Source organism: Vidua chalybeata, chromosome 2 (assembly GCF_026979565.1).
Source record: "Vidua chalybeata isolate OUT-0048 chromosome 2, bVidCha1 merged haplotype, whole genome shotgun sequence".
In the NCBI taxonomy this organism is placed as follows: Eukaryota; Metazoa; Chordata; class Aves; order Passeriformes; family Viduidae; genus Vidua; species Vidua chalybeata.
In genome coordinates this window covers 6,057,057-6,072,954 of record NC_071531.1, presented here as the reverse complement: position 1 = coordinate 6,072,954, position 15,898 = coordinate 6,057,057, and the positions used below count along the sequence as shown (strand labels likewise).

The 15,898-nt window shown below is 41.1% G+C and overlaps 1 long non-coding RNA gene across 1 annotated transcript in view; it reads right to left on the bottom strand.

Moving 5' to 3' along the window:
- The window catches only part of LOC128782521 (uncharacterized), a 65,837-nt gene that overhangs the window by 32,834 nt on the left and 17,105 nt on the right, over positions 1-15,898 (bottom strand). Inside the window, exon 2 of the long non-coding RNA XR_008428827.1 lies at positions 14,841-14,948. This is a non-coding gene — a long non-coding RNA (uncharacterized LOC128782521). The remainder of the gene's footprint in view (positions 1-14,840; positions 14,949-15,898) is intronic.

The window sequence follows — 15,898 nt, the reverse complement described above, 5'->3', positions numbered from 1 at the left end:
CCAACCACCCTCTTGGGGGAAGAACCTTTTTCTAATATTCAACCTAAACCTCCCCTGACACAGCTCCAGGCCATTCCCTGGGGTCCTGTCACCACAGTGCAGAGATCGGTGCCTGCCCCTCCTCTTCCCCTCATGAGGAAGCTGTAACTGCACTGAGGTCTCCCCTCAGTCTCCTTTCTCCAGGCTGAACAGACCAAGTGCCCACAGCTTCCCATGGCTTCTCCTCAGGGTCCTTCACCATCTTCATTGCCTTTGGCCACTCTCCAATAGTGTCACATCTTTTTTCCATTGTGGTGCCCAAAACTGCCCTCAGCACTTGAGGTGAGGCTACCCCAGCCCAGAGCAGAGCAGGACAATCCCCTCCCTTGCCCAGCTGGCCATGCTGTGCCTGATGTCCCTCAGGACAGGGATGTCCCTCCTGGCTGCCAGGGCACTGCTGGCTCACATTCAACTCTCCATTGAGCAGGACCCTTTTCCATGGCACTGCTCTCCAGCCTCTCATTCCCCATTTGTACAATGCTGGACTGGACATGGCTCCTGGTGGTGGGAGCCAGGAAGGGACCAGGGGATGGGGGGACTGAGCAACTTCCAAGTTACATCACATGGCATGAGAAGGCTTGATGTCACCAGAGATGTGATCCCTTTCCTCCAAGGGGAGAGGGATGCAGATGATGGATTTCAACTGCAATCTTCAATCCCTGGTCTGATTTAATCTGTGTTTACTGCCTGTGATGACAGACAGGATGCAAAATCTCAACTTCCCTCAGAGACTATGATAAAACGGAAAGGTCTGGCAGGCAGTCACACTGCATTTTAACTGGTAAACCAAAGCTCTTTATATAGAAACCATTAAAACCATCAACATAAAACACCAGAGCGCTGTTTTTACAGTCACCTTTCAGAGGGAGCAACAATCTAAAGTTAAACCTTTATGTAAGGAGGAGTTTTATGACTCCTGGACTTCAGTCTGTTTAGTTTATCCCCAGAAAGGTAAAAAAGGATCTGAACATGGCCTGTAAATACCTCTGATAGCAAAGGGCTTTTTAAACTAATGGATTAGGGTAAAGCAAGATCCAACATCTGGCAACTACGCTAACTGCATTCAGGAGCAAAGGCATGCATTCCTAACAGCCCAGATCTCCAACCAAATCACTTGCTGAAGGGTACATTGGATTCCTTCTCAGGTGAAGCCTTGAAATTGAACCTGTGTACCCTACCAAGGGTTAGAGGCTCAAAAGAGAAACCAATTTGATAAAAATGTATGGCTTCTGTCAGGCAAGATGATCCTAAATAGTCCTTTCTGGCATTAAAACTATATTCCTAGCATTCAGTTTAGATTTGCATAAAGGGAGGAGTATTTAATTTAGAAATTCTTCAATGAAGTGTCTCTATTTACTCTCTTTCTCAAAACATGCCTGTTCAGGAAAAAAGTGATATGGCCACAGTGTTCACACAAAGGTTTAGAGTTCACTGGTGCAAATTCCTGTTCTACTCTTCTCCAGAACATTTAGTACCTGTTGAGGATCCACACTTTGACCAGAATATTCAATCCAGAGAAAAAAAAAATTAGAAAGAATAATTATAAAGATGTGTGAAACTTTTTGATATTGGGTAAAAATAGCTCAGGTCGACACAATTGCTCACTTTCCCTGTCCTCTCACAGGAATACTAACTGACTTTTGAGATCATGTGCAAACGTCTATGGCCTGAACCTCAGACTCCTATAGAAATTCCACAATTCATGTGGTAAAGTAATTTCTGAGATATTTCAAACTCCTGGGAGCACTCTGAAAAGTCCTGGAACTAAAACTATTTTCATACCCTGCCTTAGGAATCATCATATTTTCTTAATGACAGAGATGCAATGCCAAATATGGATCAATTTTTCTCCAGGTTGCTATGACTTCTAGCAACTCCTTAAGCAACCATGCGCTATCTTTTTCAATATCTTAGGTTTGTGTAGTGTATTCTTTGTGCAACAGGCTCCCGTGCTCTGGGAGAGTCCAACACTATCAGTATTCACATACCAGTTATGTGGGTGTTGTGGTAAATGGTTTACACTAGAATTAATAATCTATAAAGATGTCTTGATTGTTTTACATAGATAACAGCAGCCTTACAACACTGATATCCCTGCATCATTATGACAGATTAATTCAGAAAACAGATGAAATTTCTTAGTCAGGATTACAAGAAGCTTCTGTAAGTGTGACCAGCACAGAGATATGTGGATTGGCAGCCTGAAAAGCATGGCACATAAACAAAATCTGCCTTTTCCTGCTCTTCTTCCTCATCCTTTTGCTGCTTTAGGATCTGACCTCTTCGGGATTGGATAAAAACTTCAGTGACACCCCTATGGACAGGAGGACACTGAACAAGTTTGTGCAGTTTGGTCTCTTTCCAAGCTGCAATCCTCCACACAGCAAGGAATTCCACAGCAGCCATTTTCACTTTTGCAAGCAGCTCTTCCTGCAGATGAACCTGGGGCTGGGGAGGACAAGACATCCATGTGCACCAAAAGCTTTCCATGAGCTTTCTCCCAAAGAGAACGCATTCAGTGAGCAGCCCATACACCTAGGAGTGGTGTTTCAAGCAGCCCAAGCCCACAGTTTATTCCACTTTGGACTGCAAATTGTGAAAACCAGAGTCAGCATTCCGAGCAGCAGCTCAGCACTAAGCCTCACATTCACCATCCTGCAGACTGGAGTGCTAATTATTCATAGGGAATAATAGCTTTCACATGAAGTAATACATTGACTGTCCTCCAAAATCTAGCTTGGAATTTAAAAGATTACGAACAGTGCCAACAAAACTACTCCAGGGGAAAACAACCCTGAATCTTCAAGTTTAGACAAGAGCTTTACTATAAACAAACAAAAGTATGATATTGTTAAAATTGGTCTTTGAAATTGTCAGTGGGCGATCCACTATTTTTTTTCTTTTTTTCATGAAACCCTTCAAACAGGAGGGGAACTTTTACCTTCATATGGCAAAGTTAACTTCCAAACATTACCCAGGGAGCATTTCATAAAGAGTGTTGTGATATACACGTTCTGTTGCAGAGATATTGAAACAATCATCTCAAGCTCTTTTCTGTAATTACTACTTAAGGCTTAAGGGCATCCTTGAAGCCAAAGAGATCTGGCTACAGAGAACCCAGAATTTCATTCCATCTTTCACTGGCTTGCCTTTGAACAAACCATTCCTTTTGTCACCAAAACCAAGCTTTCACTTTTTGAGGACAAATAATTCTAACATAGAGAGTATTCTTCTCCCATTCACTCTATAGCAGGAAGGAACACTTAAGGAGCTTTAAGGAACATTTTGTTTATACCAAAAGCTCATGATAGTTCTCTTTGCACGAGTCTTCCATGTAGGAAACACCTGATGCTGATAGCTGAGATTCTCAAACACCTGGTACTACAGTTGCCAAAAAAAAAATCAGAATATAAATATATCTATATCTATATAGATATAGTTGTTTTGTTTTTTTTTTTTGCTTTTTTTTTTTTTTTTAAGATACAGAGGTTGTTGAATGTCCTGACTGTGTATAGCTGAAAATCAGACTGAGAAAGGAAGGAACACAACAACTTTTGAACCTTCTTCTGTTTTGCACTCATGAAATTGTGAGAAGTTCAGAGATTCTCACATAATCACAGTGAGTTGCAGTCACCACTCAGTTCCTTTGAAAACAAAAACTTTCCTGTGGAACTCTGTCGCACTGACTCAGATTGTCTCAGCTATGGGCATCTGCAAATAACAAACAAGTGAAATGATGCTGCAGTCCAGAAAACATCACCTCCTTGTCAGAGAAGGATGCTTCAAGGTGCCACCATCTCCAGTTTCACCTGGTTTTTCTCACGAAGTTGCAGTCATTTTTAAGTTCTAAGATGCTGAACTTAGCAGCTATGAATCATAGCTAGGCTACAATATTTGACTGCTTCAAAATAAGTGTTCTTTAGCTATTTTACCTTGAGATTACTCAGAAATTTCTTCAGCATAAACAGTAGCTTCACTTTTCACTTCATCTCTTACATGAACTAAGACAATTTTTTCAAGCCTCACTGGCTTCAAGTTAAGATCAAGACAAGCAAATCACAAAATAGGTGGCTCAATGCTGCAGGTATTCATGTATTTCGTTGCACACATGGAGGCTGTTCCACTGACATCAACAAAACTGCTCGTGCGTCACTGCACATGTAAAGCTTTTGTAGGAGAGAGAGGCACAAGAAATTTGGTTTCCAAAGAAGTTCAATGCATGCAGCTCTCACTGTTGCTAACATCTCTGGCCATGGAGCTACTTGTGTAGGTCTGAAAATCTGAAAGTCTTGACCGAAAGAGTTAATATTAAGTTAAAGCTGGGTATTAGTAAGTTAAAGCATGTATTAGTTACACCCTAATACATGGCTACACCAACCTGGAAAGGCAGCATTCTACATAACCAGTAGTAGAGGAATGCTTGGATTCAGACCCTAAGATGATATAAAATGTGAGTATTTTACACACTGAAACTACAGTCTTGCAGAAAAAGGTGTGGGGAGTTCTGTTTCTAAAAAATCAATAGTAATAGTAATAATAATAATAATTGTCAAAAGATCTCTCTCAGCAATAGAACAAAGCTTTCCAAATAAAGAGCATTTTACCTACAGAAAGCTACAGGTCAGCTGGTGCCTGTTGGTGTAAGTTGCGTCACCAGGGAAAGGACAAGGCCTGATTCCAGCCTCAGGATACAGAAGAATGTCAGGGAATGACCAAAACCTGTCAGATTTCCCTGGCATTCAGAGTATGTGGATCAATCTGATGTCAGATACCATACCAGAAGGAACATATCATTATTGCAGCTCTGAAAAATAGAGATGAAAAAATAGGGAGTTACTACAACCTGATGGTTGGATTGGAGCAATTTCACATGACATCTTTCTTTTGAAAGAATATTAGCAAGCAATTTGTTTTACTGTTTTTCTTTAACCATGAGTTTTTCTAAAGGAAAAAGTCTGTCTCTGAATGCCTACTCAAAAACCTCTTAGGGAAGCAGGACCTACATGTTGTATGTATCCTGAGTTTGTCTGGCATTCTTAGATACTCTCAAATGAGAATCAGTTTATCAGTTTCATTGCATGTTTTAAAAATATCATGAAACCATACTATACCATTTTAACTTGTAAAGTATCTTATGGGAAGGTCTTTTAGACTAAACACAAAATATCCAGATACCCATGTCCAAAATTTCTCTACTCCTCACTGACTGCAAGTGTAATTTTTTGCTTTATGGATGTCCAAGCCTTTTCAATTTTCCACAACTATTCATGTGTATACATCACTCAAGAGCATGTATGAACCTTCTTTACTTATTCACCTTTTCCTGAACCCTACAAATACTTTGTGGACCATGAAGCATTCATAGACAAAATGCTGAAAACCATGGCACTAGAGGAAAAAGTCATAGCCCAAGAAAACTTCCATTAAAAAAGTGATAAAGGCATTTTTTCAGGAATTAAAGTGGAAAATTTCCACATTCAAATTCTGTGGTTTAAGAAAATTTCCTCCTTCTTTATTATTTATGTTAATTGGCACCTACATTCCTAGTGACAATAGCAAAGGCAAAGGGATGATGAATTTTTCTCCTTTTTAAATATAGGGTTAAGTACAACCAATGACCTGAGCATTTCTATAGCTGAAAACTGGACTCACCACACCATTACCTCATCTATTCTTATCACCAGAATCCAATTAATCAAGAAAATCCTCCCTTGGGAGAGCAACACAGATAAACACAAAGTGACTTTTCACAGACAAGGAAACAATCAGCCTCTCTGAACTCCTTACTTGGCTTTGGAAGGCAGAAACCAGTCTCTGGTGGATAACTTATGGGATTTCCCATGATGGTGGAAATGGACAGACAAACATAAAATGAGTTACATTTTAGCCCTCTGATCTTACTTGGTGAGTCTTATCAGGAAAATACCTAAAACCTACAACTGTATTTTTAAAACCCACTGTCTCCTCATGGAGCATTTGGAAGGGCAAAGCAGTGTGTAACAGACTGTTACCATGTAGGATATACACTGTTAAACAAACAACGGGTTTCCTTCTCCTTCTCCTTCTCCTTCTCCTTCTCCTTCTCCTTCTCCTTCTCCTTCTCCTTCTCCTTCTCCTTCTCCTTCTCCTTCTCCTTCTCCTTCTCCTTCTCCTTCTCCTTCTCCTTCTCCTTCTCCTTCTCCTTCTCCTTCTCCTTCTCCTTCTCCTTCTCCTTCTCCTTCTCTCCTTCTCCTTCTCCTTCTCCTTCTCTTCTCCTTCTCCTTCTCCTTCTCCTTCTCCTTCTCCTTCTCCTTCTCCTTCTCCTTCTCCTTCTCCTTCTCCTTCTCCTTCTCCTTCTCCTTCTCCTTCTCCTTCTCCTTCTCTTTCTCCTTCTCCTTCTCCTCCTCCTCCTCCTCCTCCTCCCTCCTCCTCCTCCTCCTCCTCCTCCTCCTCCTCCTCCTCCTCCTCCTTCTCCTCCTCCTCCTCCTCCTCCTCCTCCTCCTCCTCCTCCTTCTCCTTCTCCTTCTCCTTCTCCTTCTCCTTCTCCTTCTCCTTCTCCTTCTCCTTCTCCCTTCTCCTTCTCCTTCTCCTTCTCCTTCTCCTCCTCCTCCTCCTTCTTCTTCTCCTCCTCCTCCTTCTCCTCCTTCCTTCCCTCAGTTCCTCGCTGTCCCAATCCATTTTGCAAGACCACAACTGGTGGCTGTGGAAATTGACTACAAGATCATTAGCAAATTATTAGAAATCCTAAGTGGAAGACTCTAAGTAACCAGCTCTTCCCTACCATTCTTCATGAGGAATTTGTATACACACAATATCAGAAGGACATTCAAAGTACATTAACCTAAATTGTCTCCAAAAACTACAAAAGATGTATTTTCATATCAAAAAATCAAAACAGAACCTTTCATAATTATTTCCCCTGGAGAAAATAACCAAAATGACACATTATTATAGGATATATCCCTTCTGGATCATAACTATAAAATAGATTTTCAGAATTCATTCTTTAAAAAAAGAAAGTTGGGTATTATATCTTCTTGTTACACCATTCTACTTTTGGCATATTTTTAATCTTGGCTGTTTATGAGTGTTTTGCAGGCCAAATGAAATTTCAAAATGTGCATTGAAATTTTTAAAAATACCATTTTTCAGAACTTTTTTTTTTTTTTTGTAGGAAATTGTGGAATGGAAAGTTTGCAATTCCTAATTTTTCTGTGGAATTGCAATACAATTCCAAGTTTGGACAAGCATACCTGCTTCATCTGGGAAGGAGAGACTGATGCTATCAGGGATCCCTGGTAAACTGAGTTGGCTTTGAACTGATGACATAGTAATGAAGGTTTTAAATTCTTAAGCCGTCCAACTGTCTATTAACAGCTCTTTAAACTTACTGCATACACACTGATACTGATCTGCTTATTACTGCAGAAATTCTAAACATAAACATTATTATGAAATCTTGTTTTAGCCACCAAGAACAGAGAGAGAGTGTAACACTAGACAGCTTTTCTTTGTCTTTTATTCCACATGTGAGATTAGAGTTAGACATAACAGCCCTGTAACCTGCTCTGGGAGAAAAAGAAGCCCTTATAGGACAAAATGACCAGCAGTATTCAAACAATTTGGCCTGAAAGGCTTAGGAAAATGTAGGTGCAACATAGGGAGGGAGAGATATCACAGCTGAGAAGTATAAAGTACAGAAAAGTATGGGAAGGACACAGATGTGTGTGCTTTTGTCAAAAAACAGGGGGGTTTTATTAAAGGTTAATTCATGGGATAATGCTTTTGTAATGCATGTTGGCTCCATCAGCCAGAAAAGGGTTGCCCAAATGGACAACCCCTTCATACTGTGGGAAAGAAGGCAAACCCCTCTGACTATAAGCAATTTTGCACCATCAGCTGTCCCTTTTGGGCTTCCTTCCTACGTTGTCTGAAGCAAAGGACAATTACACCGTCTGTGTGGAACAAATGCCCTCTTCCCCTGGTTTGTTCAGACCGCTAAATGTGGCTGCCTTCCCTCATTCAGGTTTTGTCTCTGGACTGATTGTGCTCTGCAGCCTGATTTCCACTTGAGTCCACTCAGGTCTAGGATGCTGAAATAAGATTGTTTCCACTCCTGGAGGCTGCCAGGGTTAGTGCCACACACTGCCTTAATGAGCTTCACCCCGAGCACGCGACCCAGCTGGCAGTGAAAAACAGGAAGCATTTTGGCACACATTTTCCCCTTGTGGGGTGAGAGAGGAAGCAGACGTGAGCCCTGGCTAACACTGACACAATTAAAATGGAAACAGAGAGCTGCCTTGCCCTCGATGCAGTGTGAGATGAACCCTGGGTCACCCCTTTAGGCTGTGTCCCTGCCAAGACCCCTGGGTTGGATTGGAGACGTGCGAGGAATATCCATGTTAAAATGCACATACAAGTGGTCTCCAGGGGCCTGAGGCAGCAAAGTCAAAGGGAAGTCTGTCTCCCCATCCCCACAAAATCTGGATCAAGCCCTATCTCTTCCCTTCTAGTGAGCAAGGAACCTTTGAATTAATTGGTTAGAAAAGTTTGTTAAGTGAAGGTCGCTGCTGTATTTGGGGCACCAAGAGTCTTCTAACACTACAGCATTAAAGAAATGATGGCATTTACACTGAGGCAACAGTATTTACACTGAGGCAACTGTACTGTGTAATTTACAAGTGCAGATATTCTGGACTTGACAAAACATAGTGACTTTTAGTGGCAATTCCTCCAAGGGGTCCCATTTCAGCTGTTGACAAACAGAGGATTTCATTCTCCCAGGTCTCTTGGAACTTCCCAAGTCCTTCTCATAGGTGTATCCAAATGTGCTTAATGCTAATTCATCTTCATCTTTGCTTCATTTCTTCATTTGGGTATTTTGTAATAGCAGCAAGCATAGAGGAGGGGTGAAGGGGTGGGGAAAACCTTCTCACCTTCTTTTCTTGCATTGGTAAATAACATTCAAAGCAGCTTGGAAGTTATGTAGTTGTAAGAAAAAAATATGATCCCATTCCACACCTTGGGACATGTTTTCTTGATGTAAACTTAGCAAAGGTACATGAAAGAACATTTTAGCATGAAAGTATTAGTCTATGTTTCATTTTGACTGCCAAAACAGGATACTGTGCTGAACAGAAGCATTTTCCTTTAACACAAGTATGACATTTCTGAAAGATGCCAAGGTAAAATTTGTATCATCTTCATTAAAAGCCAAATCCTACAGTCCTTATCAATGGCCAAACAAAATTTCAGAGCAAGTGCTACGGGGACCCTTAGAAAAGATAGCAAAATACAAAGTGATATTGGTGTTCAGCACAGTCAGGGTGGCATCTCTCTCTTTTTCAAAAGGGATACACTTTTTGTCATTATGTCATGGGCAATGCTTACCTAAAGCAGTGTCATTCCAGTAGGCAATTATTCCCACCTAGTGATCAGAATCTGCATAATGAGATGTGATGGCTTTTCCTGAGATGCAGAGGAAGAAGTAATTAAAAAAATCCCACTGGATAATGTTCATCAGCTTCTACACATTTTTTGGATGAACTGCTAAATTTTGTGGAAAAATTCACCCCCTCATCCCAGTGATCAGCATTCATCTGCTCTACATGCAAGGGCTGAACATTCATCAAGAACCATTTAGTGCTTTTTTGGTGTAAATAAAAGAAAAAATATTTTTTTACAGTAAAGACCTTTGTCATCTGTAGAACTCCAAGTAATTTACAAAGAAGTCAATATCTCCATCTTGCAGATGGAAAGCAGAAGATCAAGGATGACTTAGTCAACCCATGGTCAAGCAGAAACAAAACCTGGAGAGCCCTAAAATCTTGACCCCTAAAATAGGGTCTGCACTCACAAATCCAGATGCAGAGGGGGCATTTTAGGGAATAAAATCCAGCTGTGCTTTCAATACTGTAGCAGCTATCTCCTTAAAAAAAAAATTACTGATAGATACAAAATCAGGCAGCTGGATGAATGGTGGAAAGATGACATTTGATCACCTTAAATGGAAAATACAAGCAATGTAGACAGTCTGCTCATAAGTCATTCACAGGTATGAGTCTATACAAGCCAGTTTTGCAAGTGTTTGTAGATCTTTTTTATGATTGTGTTTCAGCTTCAAATCTTATTGGCATCTACCCACAAACTTGTCATTTCTGGAAACCCCAGCTTATGCTAAGTGTAGGCCCTCTGAGGGCTCTGAAAACACATGGAATACAAAAAAAAGGGCAGAAAAGAACTGGGAATGGAGAGGAAGCAGAAGGAAAAGCAGAAAGAGTAAAGAAAGAAGAATAAATTTGAGAGGAAGGAAGCAGGAGAATGAAAAAGATTAAGAGAAGGGAAGAGTCATGAGAAGAAATATAGGAGGAGAGATAGGGAAATTTGGTTTTAATTATGTTTATTGTAGTTCTTCATGCACAAAATTACAAAGTGAAAACAACATAAACAGCTCTGCTGCAGGCATGCTAGGAAACAATCCATAAAGCAAGGAAACGTTACACAGGAGCTTGGAGTGACTTACTGCATTATTCACTATGTAGTAATTGCCCAAAAGAAATTAATGGGACTTTTTTTAATTAGTTTGGCAGATAGCTGGAAAGACTTATAGGATTCTCTGCTGTAGATTCTTTACCTAAATAGCAGATAAAAGATAACCAGGACCTTTAGAAACTAGTTGTAAAATAAAAAGTTAGATATGCTTTGTGCAGAAGAAGCACCCCTGCCCCAGAGCAGGACTCTTCATACCAGAAGCAGGATATGTTAATATAGCAAGACACAATCCCTGCTCAGTCAACTTGAAGGAAACATTGGAATGAAGAGAGAAGCTGTGGTGAAAACTACAAAATTAAATAATTTTGCAAATCCAAACCCTGAACCCCAACAAATTCCTAAATCCACCAATAAAGCTGGGCGAGCTTTCAGCTACTCAAATATTGCAAAGGACAAGCATAATGGGAATAGTTAAGTAATTTAGGTGTGACGAGTTTTGGCAGGGTAAAGTAAAGTCATTCTCCCCAAAGAAAGGGACCCAAATACCACAACATTTCCAAGTATTCTCATTTGTATTTCACATTATCCCTGTATTTCTAAATCTGTGCTCATTTTATTTTCTCTCTTCAAAGAAAGAAACTTCACAAAACCCTTTGACCTGAAGGCTGAATGGAGAGTACCTCCTATCCATAGCAGATTTCCTTATTTCCCCCTAGAGTTTGGATGATGATCACAAAGATTTTTCCTTTCATTTCCTTATTACCCATTTCTACCTTTGAACATTTCTAATTTAGAAATCCATAATTCTTCATCTTCTTCATCTCAGACCTCTAGCCGCTGGATCTTCCCTAGTAGCAGCTAACGAGGCTGGGATCATTAACCAAACAATCAAGGAGAAAATCTAGATACATGTTAATAGGAGGATATTCTTTCTTGTTATAGCACTGACAATGTATCTTAAAGTTTCCTGTCAAAATGTCCTTGAAATCTGCTGAGTGTTATCCTTGCCAAACACATTGTCACAAGAATTCTGCCTGTTTCTAACATAAGCCTCGGAGCTGCTTGGTACAATTTCTGGCTAAAAAAAGTTAAAATCGGGAAGCTATGTACCCAAAACCAATTCAACATTGTAACAAAATGTCTTTGTAATCATGTGCACAGGTCTATCTGCATGTGACCGTGTCCTGCACGGTGTGACTTGGCACCTCAGCTCTGAGCATCTGGCACAGCTGCAGTGCCAGGAGTGCAGCCCATTGTCACACCAGCAGTGACTAATAAGCACAGCATGCTGGCAAAACTCGGGCAGTCCCGGACTGCAGGGATGGGCACATTGCACAGCCTTCATCCTGCCAGCTGCCTCCAGATCTCATCACACCTTCCTGCCCCACTGGCCAGGCAAACACAACTGGTGCTGCTCTCTGGAGCAGTCCATCCTCTCTTATGTCCTTAACCTGCTCCACTCATGCTGCATTTCTCTCTTAAAGCCTCCTAACAGAGCAGAAGTGTGTCCATGGAAACCTTCCTTGCTTTGCGCTAGCTACACAGTCTGTTGCTACACTTTTGCATCGAATTTGTTACTGCTGCTTATTCACTTGGACTGAAATGGTAAACTTGTCTGGAGATGTCCTGAATTATTCATAGGCAGCACGTACCAAGATAAGTCAGGGCATGAGATGCACCTCGGTGCTGAAGTCAACGTGGTGTGTGAGAGTGAATGATGTTGTGTGGCTTTGTGGGAGAGCTGCTCTCAGCCACTGGGCAGATGAGGGATTGGGAAATGACCATTAAGACCTGAAAGCCAATTTGATTTGACAGTGGAAGTGGGGGGGAGTTTTTTGATGCAGCAGCTGCCTTTGCCTCACTTTGATTGTGAACATAACATTATGGCTTGGAGTTCCTCCCATGTTTGTGTTTTGACTTTCACAGGAGCAGTTTTGTGGGCACATAGGGGCAAGTATATCTGATAGAGCTTAGGCAGCTAATTACTTCATTATGCCTCTCCAGGAAGTAGTTACATGACTACATATTGACAATGGCTCTGGAGCTACAGCTGGAAAACTGTCCATGGAAGTTGGATAAATCAGCCAATCTGTCATCCACCATCAGCTTTGAGCTCATCTTTCACACAGTGAAAGCGTATTCACTCTAAAGCATTTGTGCTTTACCAACAATTTCTACCTTCCTCTGAAATCTGATACCAAAAGAGCCAGAAGCCAGTGTGTGTGAACGATGAGTGGACCTGGTTTGAGAACGCTGGGTCCAGTTCTTGTTGCACACCACTCCAGTATGCATTGTGAGACTTCCATCTCTAGTCTGAGTCTGAAGGATCAGAAAAGGGCCTATTTATAAAGCCATCACTTAATCAGGTACTTAAGCTTTTCTAAAAAAAGGTTTACTTTTATTACTCTGAGAAAAAGGGAGACAAAGTGATTCCATACTGAAAACACTTCTGTAAGCCCTGGATTAAATGCTCACTTAAGCACTCATGTTCATCCTTGTCCAAAATGGGAAATTTTTTTTGAAAACACAAAATCTTTTAGAGAAGAGAATCTTGCTATAGCACTTAGCAGACTTGGAAAGTGTCCTGAATTAGAGATATAAGTCACAAAAGCAAGGTGTCACATGCCACAGCACAAGCTAATGGATTTAAAAAGAAAAGAGCTACCTTCATAAACCACTGTTGGTTGACCAGTTTGACCATTGTAAAGAGACTTCTCTTTGTAAATGGCATGTTCCTATTTAAATTAACTCAAACTTCTCTTTGTGCTATCTTTATTTTAAAATCAGATTTATACCAGTTAGTAATTTTTCCCTAAAGCACTTTACAGATCTATGCTATCACAGTTGGTGTCTGACTTTCAGCTGTCAGTAATGTAGTACTGCAAGATGTTTTTAACTTAAATTATATATATATATATATACACATATATATATATATTATATTTAAATTACTTCAGAATTGTGTACAGACCTTTGTTTTTAAACACTTGTTCTCTTCCTGGAGATCATGTACATGTGCAGAGTTTGCTAGGAATCCAAGAATTTTCTGATTCTAATACTCCTACAGAACATGACTAAATATTCAGCAATGCTTCAAATTAAGTTAATGCCCCACCCGAGCAGATCAGCTCTTCAAACAGCCTACATTCCTTCACCTGGGAGTGGAAGGAAATAATGAAAAAAAAGTAAATAAAGGAGTGAGATTGAAAGCATTTTTGCTGTGCAATTATCGTGATTCTCAACTTGCACTCCCTGAGAAAAAAGAGGGAAGGGCAACCCTTGAAATGTCTCTTGGTCATGGCAGGGAAAAATTGCTTGTGGATCAGTTCTACCAGCTGTGCTCACCTTAACCAGTATCTTACTCTGACAGGCCACTGAATTCAGAGGGAGATCTCCATGCATTTTGTTTTAAAAGCAAAGTAGATATGAGTGAGATGCCCCTCACAACAGGACTTGTGCTCAGCTCTCACTGGGGGATGGAGAAGAGAGGAGGAAGAGTATTCAGAACATCTTCCCTTCCATTTTGCAGTATAACATTCTTCTTACTCAGCCAATTTCCCCCCAGTCTACTCCATAAGGTAGTACTGAGCTTGAGTTCCCGACTCACAATATAATTTTCACACATAACCAACCTGTCTGAGTGGAAGGGCTGGGGAGGAGCATATTTCCACACATATACTTGTTTGAGAGTACACTCATCCACCTCAACTGATCATTTCGGAGTTATTAGGCAAATATCACGATGATACCAGACCTTCCTTCCAAGCCATCTGGAGGGAATAACTCAGAAATTTTGCAAGACTTTTCCTTTCTTCCCACTGCCATGATTTCATTACCATAAACCAGCCTGCTAGCAGACAAATCAGGGAATTATGCACTGTGCTGAGCAAAGCCTTGGTGCAGGGTCCATATTTTGCCTTTTAGCTCACGACAAGACTCACATGTTTATCAGTCATATTCAGGAGCATTGCTGCTCTTCAGCAGAAATCTTTGCCTTCTGAGGAGGTGGTTTCTGTTCCATGCACCCTCTGAATCACATTCTGCCTTTTAGATTTTAGTACGCAACAATGACACAGCAAATTACACCCTTGTAATATGAAAACATAATATTTCTCTAGCAACAGTTCATAATGCTGTGACCAGCTGGTCCAAAATGGTTAGCAATGACACATTCTCAAATTCTCAAAGGCATGTTGGTAACACAGCTCCTCAAATTTCTTAGATTTAGGATGAAATGAATGGAGCATCCTACATGAAGGCATTCCACTGCAGATAATGCAGTAGTGGGAGTTTCAGAAGAGTTGAAGCCTTCTTGAATTTAAGCAGCTCACCTTATTTCTGGTGTCTTGTTCTCATGATGAGACAACATCTTTGATGACATCTCTGTATGTATGCTGATGGTACAGGAAGATAGGGTCACCCCTAAATTCTCTGCATCCCTGAAAGTGAAAGAAATGTGAGCAAGGGGAAGTCCATTGCACAGCATGTGCTGCTACTTACTTACTTTGACTTGACATTGATGGATGCATTCAAGTATTTACAAGCTGCCTGATGAGATGACTCAGAGAAAGTTTGAAAGAAACAGCACGGCTGACACCCCTGCTTGAAGGGGGAGGAAGTGGGAGGGAAAGATTGCCTTGAGATCAGAGTTTGTGGTTTTTTAAAATGCTGCTGCTTCACAAGCCCACTCTTTGTGCTGGAGTAATTATGTGGGTGTACTAGGAAAAAAAAGCTAAGCAGCTTGAGAAAGGTCTGGCTGTGGGGAAACCCAAATTTAAAGATCTTGAAGAAGCAGAGCAGCTCAGTAGTCCTGGAGGAGGACATGCAAGCCATGTTTCCAAGAGCCTAGAGCAGTTACTGGGCCAGTCCTGGGAAGTTTGGGGTGCAGGTCAGCTCAGCCATCCATGGGCAACAAGCGCACCTTTCCATCACCCTGCTGTAAAACTCTTCCCTGCTGGGGTTGTCTGTGGCATTGCACAAGACCTAGATCAGCACATTCTCCCAGAACTTGAAGACCACTTTAGTCAAAGGTTTCTCTGACCACATGAGGATGTAAATAGGATTAGGGACTAGAGGCCATTCAAAGCTCTTCTTTCCACCCCTACAATGTGTGGCTGGGCCCTGGAAATTCGTCCTGGTACTCACCACCACCAAGCCCTCTTGTTTGGGGGAAGGCCAGAGCCATGGGGCAAGGCACAGAACAGCCACTCTGGAGATTGTGTCTGCAATCACTGATTTTTTAATGAGCAGAGAGCAGAAAGAAATGTGCATCCTTGAATTACTCCATGAATTACCATTTTTGAGCTGTTGGGCAGGAAATACCTGCACCAAGCTGGGAAGGCACTCCCAAAAGCCACCACAATTAACTCTTTCAATTTTTCTAACAGCT